Source organism: Momordica charantia, assembly GCF_013281855.1.
Source record: "Momordica charantia cultivar OHB3-1 chromosome 1 unlocalized genomic scaffold, Mcharantia_2.0 BLBB01000001.1, whole genome shotgun sequence".
NCBI lineage: Eukaryota > Viridiplantae > Streptophyta > Magnoliopsida > Cucurbitales > Cucurbitaceae > Momordica > Momordica charantia.
Window position 1 is genome coordinate 1588180 of NW_028275157.1, and position 13218 is coordinate 1601397.

A 13218-nucleotide genomic window follows, 5' to 3' on the forward strand; every position below is an offset into this window, starting at 1 on the left:
ATATTTGATATAATGACCAGGTAACTCAATCTTAATATTGAGCATGTTATGGACTCCTGTCTATAAGGGATTTGTATGGGTGAGAGTGGCCCGAGTTACCGACTCAACAATCCTATTATTTTGGGACGAGACCGAGTGGGGAGCTAGGAACATAACTATGTAAGACAGAATTCACTCTTTCCCAGCTTTAGGATAAGTAAATGAGTGTTCTCTTAAATGCTGACTTCAAAACTTGAACAAGGGGCCCCACCCTTTCACTGGCCTGATAAGGACTTCTGTTTAATCGTTGGACATAACTACGCAAGATGGAATTAACTCTTTTCCGACTTTAGGATAAGTAGATGTATGTTCCCTTAAATGCTGACTCCAGAACTTGAACAAGGGGCCCCACTCTCTCACTGGGCATGATAGGGTGAGCCTTATTCCTAAGTACTCATTAGATGAACAATGGTACATAAGGTTCAAGATGTAACTAAGGGGTAAGACGACAATTTGACCCAACTGGAGTTACGAATACTAGTGAAGGATTGACTTGTTGTCAATGGTCAATTTTTGTGGACACTGAACATTTTGCAGTGATAAGAGTGTAGCTACGGGTCTTTAATGGAGTGATCCACAATTAACGAATGTTGGTTAATTTGGTTAATGAGATTAATTAGAGGAGCAATGGTACTTAAGAAGCTCTCTTTTTCTTTCGATACTCTCTGTAAAAGATTTGCTTTAGTTTTCAAAACATGGTTCCCACATACGAGTTCCTTGCCGGAGTCAAAACTTGGAAGATCACTTGATGGTGTCATTTTGGTTTTACAGATAGAAAAGCTTCAAATATAAACCCAATTCCCTACATTCTTGTCTATTCTGTGTTATTAAATTTCAAAAGAAAATTTTACGTTCGTTTTCACTGTGGGATTCAATACCTTCAGAAACATCTACCTACCAGGTAAGCCACGTGGAGACGTACGAGTCCATAATGGATTTTCATGTGTATCCATACGGGATGAAGTGTCGAGCATTCTCCATCACATTGCAAGGCTCGTCTAGGAATTGGTACCGACAGTTGTTGACTCATTCCATATCTTCTTGAAAACAACTTTACAAAGCCTTATCCGTTCAGTTTGCTGCGCAAAAAGAGACACAACACTCTGCTAGGTACCTCCTCACCATTCGGCAAAAGAATAGCGAAAGAGTCTGATGTGATCATAACGTACTCCAAGCTCCAAGACTAAACCTACACCAACAAAGAAGAAGTGCTATAAGAAAGACCCTCAAAGAGAATAAGACTTTGTCCATGTTGAAGGTCCATGAACAACCAATAAGGGTTAAGAGGAAGAAAAAAGTGGTGGAAAGGCCATATCTCAAAGACATGGCCACCGCACGCCCATGGACATGCCCCATGTACAAGGACATGCCAAGCGTGCACATCCCACACCACACGTACCATCGTGACCACGCATATCCAGAATGCCATCACCCCGAACTGCAAGCGTCGCCCCGCGCGCCCCCATCTGCATGCTGCTAACGTCACAACGAGCACGTGTTCCTGCCTCGCGCACGCCCGCGTGCCTTCCTGCCATGCTGCTAACCTCGCCTTCGCCTGCATGCCCAACGTGCCCCTCGGTAGTGCACACACCTGGCTTTGCGCGCACCTTTGATACTGCCAACCCTACCATGGGCGCCACCATCTTTTGCGCCAATTTTGGTTGCCTTGCAGCCCACTCTTTAACGAATTAGGAAATATCTTTTCCATATTTGTTTGAACAATTTTGGGAATTATTTTATTTGCTTTTCAATTATGGGAAATAATTTTTTAATTTTTATTTTTCTTTGACTTTTTAGGTTTATTTATTTAGCAAAATTATTGTAAAGGTCATGGGCCTTAGCCTATAAATAGACATGTTTTTCTTTGTTTCAAAACAGTTTTAGTGAAGTTGTTTAGTACAGAAATTGAGAGTTTTTCAGCCTTTGCAACGTGCAACCCCCCCCCCCCCCCACATCCCCAAAATAGTATTTTTTTTTGTGTGGTCGAACTTACGAATCTATAGTTTACCCTCAGAGCATGCTTGTTTTGGTTGGTCATCAAACTCGTGGAGTGTTTTCGGCCTTGAGCATTGTGAGTATTTGGTATGCTCAAGGTGTTGGGTTTGGTGCACCTAATTCGTGTATTTCTAATTTATGAACAAAATATTTATTCAATCAACTAAGATCCAAGGTTATTTAATGTAACTAGAATAGTATATATTTAATATAAAATGTATATATTTGATATACAATATATTTGATATACAAGTGGATAATGTTCCAATAATAACCGAAATGGCCTATAATACATGGATAAGGTTGGATACCTTATCCTAGTAACACTATGGACACGACCTGCTTTGTAATTGTTACGAATGACTTTATCTAGGTCGTTCATGAGGGTATCCTATACAATGAGTTTGTATAAGATCGGACCGTGATATCATTAATCAATAGTTGTAACACCGTTAACTATTTTGATTAATATTTTTCAAGATGATCATGTAACTCAATCTTAATCCTGAGTGAGTTACGAACTCCTGTGTACGAGGGTTCGTCATTTGATTTGTATGGGTGAGAGTGACCCGAGTTGCCGACTCAAAATTCCTACTATTTTGGGCAGAGTAGGGAGTTGGAAACGTAACTACACGAGATGAAATTCACTCCTTCCTAACTTTAGGGAAGTAGATCGGTGTTCCTCCCACATTCTCACTAGCTCGACAGGGACTTCCGATTATTGGTCAGACAATAATCGAGATTGTTCATTAGAGGAACATTGTTATTTAAGGAGCAAGATGTAACTTAGAAGTAAAACGATAATTTGACCCAACTAGAGTTCGAGCACTCGTGAAGGATCAACTTACCGTCAATGGTCAATTTTCGTGGATACAAAATATTCTGCAGTGAAAAGAGTGCAGCTGCAGATCTTTAGTGGAATGATCTACAGTTAATGAATATTGGTTAATTTGGTTAATGAGTTTAATCAATTAAACTCGTATCTTTGGAGTTTTTGATTTGTAGGTCAATTAAGCCCCCTTGCTAGCTCAGAACGGGTAAAACGAGGATCCATATTTTGGGAAAATTTGAAATCTTCAAATTATATATCTGGGAATGTATATAATGTGTATAATGATACATTGTATATGTAGTTTATTTTTTAATAAATATTCAATAATTAAACTATATGTTATGAGAGAAATATTTGAATAGAATTCAAATAATTAATACGAATTGGATTATTATTAAAACTATAAGTTATTCAAGAGAGATGCATTTGAATATGATTTAAATATATAGTTTTAATTAAATATGTGATAACTAATTGTTAATTATTTATTTATTTAATTAATTTTTGGATTTAAATTAATTAATTATTAATTAAATGAAAAGAAGAAGATATCTTGATGGTGTTGGAATTTCTCCTAGAAATCCTATATCCAAAAAGATATCATAATCATCTTAAGATTTTCCCTCTCTATAAATATAATAATAAGTTTTTTTTTTTTCTGGTGAAAATAAAGAAACTTAATTAATTAAACGGAGCAGTTAGTAAAGGCCAAAGAGGCCAGCCAAGTAGGGATATTTTGATCCCAAATCGCACTTTCTTGATTTTCAAAGGCTTTTGGCGCAAGGGAATGGGCACAAACATTTGCTTCCCTATCCACTTTTACAACAGAAAATACCCCTAAAAATTCTTCCAATCCTTGAATTTCGTTTACAATCCAAACAATTTCAAAGAGATCAGTGTCTTCGTCTTGCAAATGCATCGTGACTTCCGTCGAATCCGTTTCCACTCTAATCGGGTAGGAATCCAAAAATATCAAAGCCTTAAAATCCTCCAGAACAGTCATCGTCTCCAACATCTTAATACTTCGCCGGCTTCCCACAAATTTGTTTCCCGCAACAATAATTTCTCCTGCCCAGTTTCGAAGGACCCATCCCATACCGCCCTTCTGGTGAGTATCCGACCAAGATGCGTCGAAATTCAGTGCCCAGGTATTAACAGGGGGTGGAATCCATCTTCAAACTATCTCTGCTGATGTTGTTGTGCTGCTCTACATCCAATAATTCTAGTGTTTTTCTATTGTTATTTTCTGTTATAAAATTTCTGGTATTCTCAATAAAAAATGAAGAACTAGGCCGCTCTCCTTTGAAAACCAAATTATTTTTGTGATTTCACGCGTCCCACGCTTCGACCATCAGCAATTACAGTTCCTCCATATTTGAATTGTCCAAGATCCACTCCCAATAATTCCCAATGTGCCAGCCTCTCTTGTCAATATTAAAAACACCAAAATTAGGATTTAAGAAAAAGTTCCATAATAGTTTCATTACCTTACAATCCCAAAAATATGCGTCGTCGACTCTTCATGCATCCTGCAGAAAACACAACAAAAGTCATACATAAATCGTTTATTATAAAGATTAGATTTGGTGGGATGAATATCCTTTGTCAACTTTCAATACGAATGCTTAATTTTTGGAGCAACAATACCCTTCCAAAAACGCTTCCACCGTTCTGTTTGGATAACCGAATTAGAATACGAGGAGGCCGTTGAATCCTCTTGCAGTTGCATACCCAGATGGCCTTTTCTTATCCTCCCCCCATATAATCACATCATCCATATCATCACTAGGTATGGAGATTTGCAATATTTTATCCACCTCAAAAGCGATAAAATTATCCCTGACTTTTTCCACATTCCAAGTATCCCTTTCCATCATCAACCAAGCCACCGAAAAATCACGAATGTGGTTAGGTGTGAAAACTTGCTTTCGAGGATCGTCCCAATTAATCCAAGGATTAGATGCTATGTTAATGTTGAAACCATTTCCCACTCTCCACTGATACCCTTTCTCAAATAGCTCCCGCCCCACAAAATACTCATCCACGCATAAGAAGGCCTGTGACCCAACTTAGCCGTCATAAAAGTTCCTGCCTTGAAATATTTTCCTCGACGAATTTTTGCCAACAGGCTAGAAGGTTGTCTCAGAATCCTCCAACTCTGTTTGGCTAGCATAACCCGATTGAAGATTTTAATATCCGTGAAATCCATCCCGCCCCTATCCTTCCTAACACAAAGAAGTTCCCAACTTTGCCAATGGATTTTCCGACTCTTCGAGGAAGAACCCCACCAAAACTGGGCATAAATATTATGAAAATCATTACAGAGGGTAACTAGAAGCTTAAAAAAAACTTAAAGTGTAAGTTGGTATTGCATGTGCCACAACCTTAATAAGAATTTCCTTCCTGCCTAGAGAGAAAAAATTTTCTTTCCACCATTGAAGAGTCTTCCATAATCTATATTAAACTTGACAATGATTCGTACTGACTTGGGAGGGAAGGCCTAGATACTGGCCTAGATGCGAGACAAAAGGAACATTTAATCCCTGTTTGAATGTAGTCAATCATAGCCTGGCTAGTGTTCTTGCTGGTCATAAACTAGGACTTGTCAAAATTTATAGTTTGACCTGAAGCCTTCTCATTAGAGGATAACACCCTTTTAATAGTCTGGCAATCTTTTTGAGTTGCACTGAAGAAAATCAAGCTATCATCTACAAAAAATAAATGCGTCAGTGACGGGCAATATTTATTAATACGAAAGCCATTTAACTAGTTTTTCTCTTATTCTCTTGCGAGAAGAGCAGAAAAACCTTCCAAACACAAAAGAAAAAGGTAAGGAGATAAAGGGTCTCCTTGTCTAAGTCCTATGTTTGGCTTGGAAGACGGGCCAGGAAAACCATTGGTGAGGACTGAGAAATCCACCGTCTCCACACAGCTCATAGTCAACTCGATCCAGCAGGAACAAAAATCCATCACCCTTCGCAAATACGACCACTCCACTCGATCATAAGCTTTAGACATATCAATCTTTAATGCCACAACACCGACCTTCCCTGTTGTTTGACTTTGGAGTGAATGAATACATTCAAAACCAAGAATTGCATCGTCTGTTATAAGCCTCCCCGGTACAAAAGCAGACTGAGTTGGAGAAATAATGTCATCCAAAATCTTCTTCAACCTATTTGCCAGAGTTTTCGATATGATCTTGTATATTACATTACAAAGACTAATTGGCTTGAAATCTTTCATATGCACAGAGTCCCTCGACTAAGGGATTAGCACTATGAACGTCTTGTTCAGATGAGCCACGTTCATATTGCCATTTAGATAGCTGAGACAGACTTTGGTTGTTTCCTTCCCCACAATGTCCCAATATTTTTTGTAGAAACCTACCTGAAAACCATCTGGGCCGGGAGCTTTGGAAGGATGCATGTCATGTATAGACAAATCATGGATTTCGGCCTTTTTTCTCACAATAGCCCCCCAAATCAAACCGTCTGATCTAACACCGTTCCATTTATTAAGCTCAATAAGACAAATAGAAAGATTTCTTTCAAACAAAGCACCATCACCATCTTCTTGACCATTCCATACCCTTTTAATAATCTCCTTGCAATCAGTATAAGAAGTCCATATTTCGTCAAACCTACGAGGCCTGCGGCACTTCCTACCGTTGTTCCCATCCTCACACACGGGTTGCCATTAAGCTAAAATCGGTCTGTGATCCGAAGCTAAAAATTCTAAATGTCGAACTACCTAGGAGGCTTGTTGCTAGAGCATCTCAACATTAATGAAGAACCAATCCAACCTCTCCCAAATCTGGTGTCTCGTAACATGTCTGTCACACCAAGTGAAAATATCTCTTGAGTATCCCGGATCAATTAACCCACAAGAATCAATTGTATCTCTAAAGTCTTGTAATAAGACCCTCACGTCTCGGGGCCCCTCCCAGCTTCTCTGAATCCGAAAAAATCTCATTAAAATCATCCCCAATGGAGATTTGAGACACTATGCATTCAGCTAATAAGCTCTCATGTCTCCCCTCATCTCTCCTGAACGGGTTGCCCATAAACACCTGTAAATTGTCATCTCTTACTTGTTTCATTTATAACAGCATCAATATGACATTGGGATAAAGAGTTAATTCGGACATCCAAATCACTATTCTAAAGTAACATTAAACCTCTGGTATAACCTATACTGGACACCCATAAACAACAGTCAAAATTCAGTTCCCTTTTAATATTGTGCTCTCAATTGTGTTGACATCTATTTTATATTAAGAAAACCATTTGGGAATTGTGGCTACGAAGAAGATGTCGTAGCGCTCCCAATGTTCGGGGTTTCCCAAGTCCTCGAACATTCCAGCTTAATATTTTCATTGGGCTCGATGGGGCTGACTATCAGCCTCCAGCGTTAAATCATTGATGTTTTCCTTCTATATCCCACAACACCTTTTATTTCCTTCCCGCTCTTCTAAGAATATTGCATGTTTCTTCCCGATAAAAAGTTTTGCATCTCTGTTACTCTTATCAGCATCCACTTGTTGTACCTCTCTCCCAGATCCCAACCTTCTCTTCCATGTGTGCATAAGCTTTGTTTTATTCTTTTCTGATTGTGAACCTTACTCCACCCTCTGTGTTGCTAACTCCCAAAAATCAAATTGGCTTTCAGGTTTAACTTTGACCACTACTTGATCAGTTTCGGTTTGGTTCACCCATGGGTTTTTTGGTACTCCTCAATATTAAGTCAATATTGGGCTTTTCTCTCCCGACCCCCATTTCAAAGTGCTTTTATTGCATATAGAAGTTTCCATGGGAGAATCGTTAACAACCGCATCAAAATCCTCCCCCAGATTCGCATTTGTCCGTTGCTCACTATAATGTTGCTGAAATTGTTCATTTAATAAATCCTCAATTACTGCCTTTCCTTTAATATCTCCATCGGAACAGTCGCCAGATTTTTCGTCGGCATGTCGCCTGCTGGAGCACCGTACTCTCCGATTCTCGAATGCTTAGAATCATCGACATCACTGAAATTCTCTGTGGACCCATATCCTAGGGTCCCTCTACCTCTTCCTCTCACACGTTGATTTTCACCCGCAAAACCAGTGTTCTTGAAAGATTTTCGAACATGCGATGTTGCTCGTAACCACGGACCATATTGGGTTTGCATCTCCTCGTCCGGTTTGTGTTCATCACAATCTTTTAGCACATGATCCAACTTCCCACAGCCATAACAAAAATCCGAGAGTTTTTCATACGTAATGGGGATCCATCTTTCATCCGCCATTGAACCTACCTTAATGAAGACCCTTCGTCGAAGAGGTTTTATCACATCAATGGATATTCTCACTCAAAGAGTTTGCCCTCAACATTGACCATCTTCATCGTAGTCAACTTTCTCACATTTTCCAATTAAATTCCCTATTGCTTTAGTTGAGGCTCTCGAGAAACCTACAATAGGGAGATCACGTAAGTGTACCCAAAAAGATACATACCTAAATTCCATTTGGATTATGCTTGAATTTGCCATCATCTCCTCGAACGATAAGACGCCTTTATCAAAGAACCACGGTCCATCATTCATAACTCTCCTTAGATCTCTAGAATTCTGGAATTTACAAACAAAGACGTTCCTTCCAGCTCCCTTTATCTTCACATTCTCCACATTCCAGATTCTAGGGATCATGGTTTTGAAAATTTCACCACTGATGAAACGTGTGGTCACAATCTTGCATGCTAGGCTAAGTTGAAGATTATGGTCACACTGTGAAATTTCATTATCATCAATCTCAATATGTTCCTCCTTTTCCTCCACCGTGAGTCTCATTCTCTCAACTTGTCGACTTAGGAAGTCGTCCGCCATGCCTACTTGAAAGAAAAAATTAACAAAAGCTCCTCCAGCAGAGAGATGAAACCTCCTGCCCTCGGAAGGCCACCGTCGGCCACCACCCCTTGTACAATTTCTCAGAGTGAAAAAGAGAACCTTAATCCACTTAAAATTTTAAGATTGCTTTGCTCTTTTTTATATGTTGAACCCTAAAGTGATGCTAAAGGCTTAAAAAAAAAATTCTCAACTTTCTTACTCTCTCAATCCATTGCAATTGGATCCCACAATCCGAATTTTCGACCGAGAGACTTAGCGAGGATGATCAAGTGGTGTTGTCTCATTGAGATTACACGAAGACGATTCTTCAAAGGTAAATCCAACATTCTTCCCTAATTTATATTTTTCGGTGTTTTAAGTTTAAAAACAAATTCAAGAATGTGTTTTACTGCTTTCGCTTCGGGATTCACATCTCATTCACAAGGTAATTGACTGCAAAGGTAATCCATCTAACCTTTTCCTTTCAAATTGAAACCAATTATATGATTGGATTAAAGTGACTATAGACTCGGGAAGTCCATACACTTGAGTTGTCTCGTATCAGCCTCTAAGACTATGTGACGAGATTCCTTGGCGTTCACCTCGGGAGTCAGGCATGAGAAGGTTAAATGGTCACTAGTCAAGAAGCCCAAGTTCACCATAAAAACTAGCAACGAATGAGCGAGGAAATTCATGCAGACTAGTGAGCTCATCCCGTCGCAGTACGAACAACTGACCCAAAGTAGTGTAGGCTAAATATACGATGTATATATGAACTATGTAATATTGAAAAACAGATTACAACGTAACTGACTACAAACGATACAAATACGAACAACTTGATAAAAATAGTCGAGACACGCTTCAATAGCGTTGACCTGAAGACAATTATTCGCTCTGCACAAGTTGCTGCATACTACAGCGATCGTCTCAGAAAGATACAATGACTAACTTTGGTAGAACTGCAACCTCGAACTACTCGGATTTGATAGAACTCTTAGAAACTTGCTCTCAATACGAACAAGAACAATATCACAAAAGAAGAGAGAATTCTTCTAAGGAGGATGAACTCAAAATGAGAAAGCTTGATCTCAAATGAACAAAACAACAACTATTTATAGTGGTGTAAACAGGAAACTCCTCACACATGAATTAAGTTCAACTTTAACAACACGAAGAAAACTCCTCTCTTGAAGTACAACATGCAAAACAAAATAAAGTTACACAACACAAAAATTAAAACAAAAAACAACTTATGAAATAAATAATGAATTTGTTACAAATATAAAATAAGTTTCAAATTCTTAATACACGAATTTAATTTCCGGATGTTAAATTCATATACTTAATTATTTTCTCACTTTCTTTCACATATTAAAAATCCAACAATCCCCTACATGAAAGAAAGTGAGACAGACAAAATACGACCAAGACGTTGAGAACAAATAGATAAGTTATGCATCAGGAGAGGTGTCTTTTGGACTTGAACCTTCATTAGTGAATATTTATCAAATTTATCGAAGAGATAGTGAGAACTAGCTCTGGAACTATCCTTCTCATGATAAATTAAGACAACAAATATCACACTTAACTTATCTTGTATCTTTGAGTTATGTCAATTGTGTCCATTTTTGTCCTGGACAAGGTCCTCAATTCATGAGAGCTTTAAAGGGCATAAGACATTTGAAAGTTCTGAGAGAACTGACCAAATTCTACTCTCATATAGGTGATATTGATTAAAAGTATTTTACTACTACCCCTCTTGTAATGAAGATATCAATATAACTTTAACATCAAAAGATCACACACATAACAACATAAAAATAGGAAGAAACTATAAGTTTCTTAATGTGAATTATCCAGCAAGTTTGCATATTGAACCTAGATCTTGGGATCTCCAGTCAACTAGGTTAGCTTACCACCAGAAACTTCATTTCATAGGCTTTAGTCTCATTTCCCTTAATGTATATGCAACTTGCTCTCTTGACAATCCTGTCGTCAAAGAACATGCAACATTCTCTTTTTATTTTACATAACCAATGGGAGTTATTCCATTAAAGAGCAATTCCCTGATTGAATTATGTCTATGTCTTATGTGTCTTGACTTCCCATTGCAGACATTATTCTTAGCTCTTAATGAGGCTACTAAGCTGTCACAATAAATACATATGGCATTTACAGGCTTTGGCCATAATGGAATATCTTCAAGAAAATTTTGAAGTCATTATGCTTCTTCTCTAGCTTTATCAAAAGCTATAAACTCTGATTTCATGGTAGATCGTGCTATACATGTCTATTTTGAAGATTTACATGACACAGCTGCTCCACCTAAGGTAAATATATACCCACTAGTTGACTTAGTCTCCATGTTATCAGAGATCCAGTTAGCTTCACTAAATTCTTCCACTACAGATGCATATTTTGTATAATGCAATCCATAGTCTAAAGTGTACTTAAAGTACTTGGAAACTCTGACTAACGCATTCCAATGATCATGCCCAAGATTGCTAGTGTATCTTCCCAATCTTCATACTGAATATGCAATATCAGGTCTTGTACAATTCATTATGTACTTTAAATTACCCACAAATCTAGAGTATTCTTGAGAAGATGCACCTTCATCGTTATTCTTCTTCAATATACAACTTTGATCAAAATGAGTAACTACCGACTTACTTTCAAAATGACCAAATTTTCTCAACACTTTCTCTATGTAATGAGATTGATAAAGTATATATCCACTTGGATTTCTCATTATTTTAATTCCAATGATAACATCAGCAAGACCAAAGTCTTTGATATCAAGGTTAGAATTTAACGTCCTTCTAGTGGAATCAATGACACTTCCAGTTGTGCTCATTATCAACATATCATCCACATATAAGCAAACAATGACGCAATCTTGATCTATGGTTTTAACATAGACACATTTATCACACTCATTTATCTTAAATCCATTAGATAACATATTGTGATCAAACTTCTCATGTCATTGTTTGGGTGCTTGTTTCAACCTATAAAGAGACTTGACAAGTTTACAAACCTTATTTTTAAGTCCTTTTACAACAAACCCTTTAAGTTGTTCCATATAGAATTTCTTCATCTGAATCTCCATTTAAAAATGTTGTTTTTACATTCATTTGGTGTATTTCAAAATTTCGTAAAGCTGCTATAGCAATTAAGATCCTTATAGATGTAATCCTCGTTATTGGAATATATAGCAAAGAAATATAATCCTTCTTTCTGATGATATTCTTTAGCTACTAAACAAGCTTTATATTTATCAATAATGCCATTAGTGTTTAGCTTTTTTTGAAAATCCATTTTCTTCCAATTCCTTTACTTCCAGGAGGTAAATCAACCAATACCCATCTATCATATAAATTATGAAATCAGGTCCAAAGGAAGTAACTTTTTTAGTTCGTTTGCTTCTTCTAGGTTCGATGTCGGTTTCTTGATCGTTTTGAGCTTTCGAAGAGCTAGCCTCATAATTGCTTTTGGTACCATTACCTTTGGTCTTTCTTCTTTAAAAGAAAATATATCCTCAAAAAATTCAGCTTCAATAGATTCTATGATAGTATTGTGATTAATATCAGATATTTCTGATTTAACCACCAGGAATTTATAAGCAGCACTATGCATAACATAGCCTATAAAGACACAATCAACTGTCTTAGGTCAAAGTTTTGTCCTTTTTGGTAAAGAAACTTGTACCTTTGCCAAACACCCACACACTTCTAGTATTTTATATGGGTAACTTCCTTTTCTACACTTCATATGGTGACTTATTAGTCTTCTTATGTGGAATTTGATTTAAGATAAAATTTGTTGTAAGCAAAGCTTCCCCTAAAAAATTATAGGGTAAGCCTAAACTATTTAACATGCAATTGACCATGTCCTTCAAAGTTCGGTTCTTTCTTTCAGCTACACCATTTTGTTGTGGTGTATAAGGTGTTGTAGTTGGATGTATTATACCATTAACTTCTCAAAATTCAGAAAGTGACAATGATTCATATTCACCACCTCTATGTGATGTAAGCACTTTTTTTCTTCTCAAGTTGATTTTCAACTTCTGCCTTATATGTTATGAAAACATATAAGGTCTCATCTTTACTATGTAATTAATATACATATCAATATTTACTACAATCATCAATGAAAGTGACAAAGTATCTCTTACCACCTCTTCTGGGAGTATTTTTCAAATCACATACATCATTGTGGATTAAATCAAGTAACTCATTTACTTCTTTCCACAAATGAAAATGATTTTCTAAAAAACTTTGATTCAACACAAACTTCACATTTGTGTTTATTATCAATGTTAAAGTTAGACAACAGTCCTAAACTTACCATTCTTTGTAAAGAATGATAATCAACACGTCCTAACCTAAAATGTCATACATCACACAACTCAACAATATAAGCCTAAAAGTTATTATTATTGTTCTTTGGGCACTTGTGCCAGTACATTAAATTTAAACATG

General features: G+C 37.1%; 1 long non-coding RNA gene across 1 annotated transcript in view; it reads left to right on the forward strand.

The window, feature by feature from the left end:
* The first annotated feature begins 3546 nt into the window (after positions 1-3546).
* LOC148213064 (uncharacterized) overlaps positions 3547-13218 on the forward strand; it is a 46777-nt gene continuing 37105 nt past the window's right edge. Inside the window, exon 1 of the long non-coding RNA XR_015790310.1 lies at positions 3547-4014. This is a non-coding gene — a long non-coding RNA (uncharacterized LOC148213064). The remainder of the gene's footprint in view (positions 4015-13218) is intronic.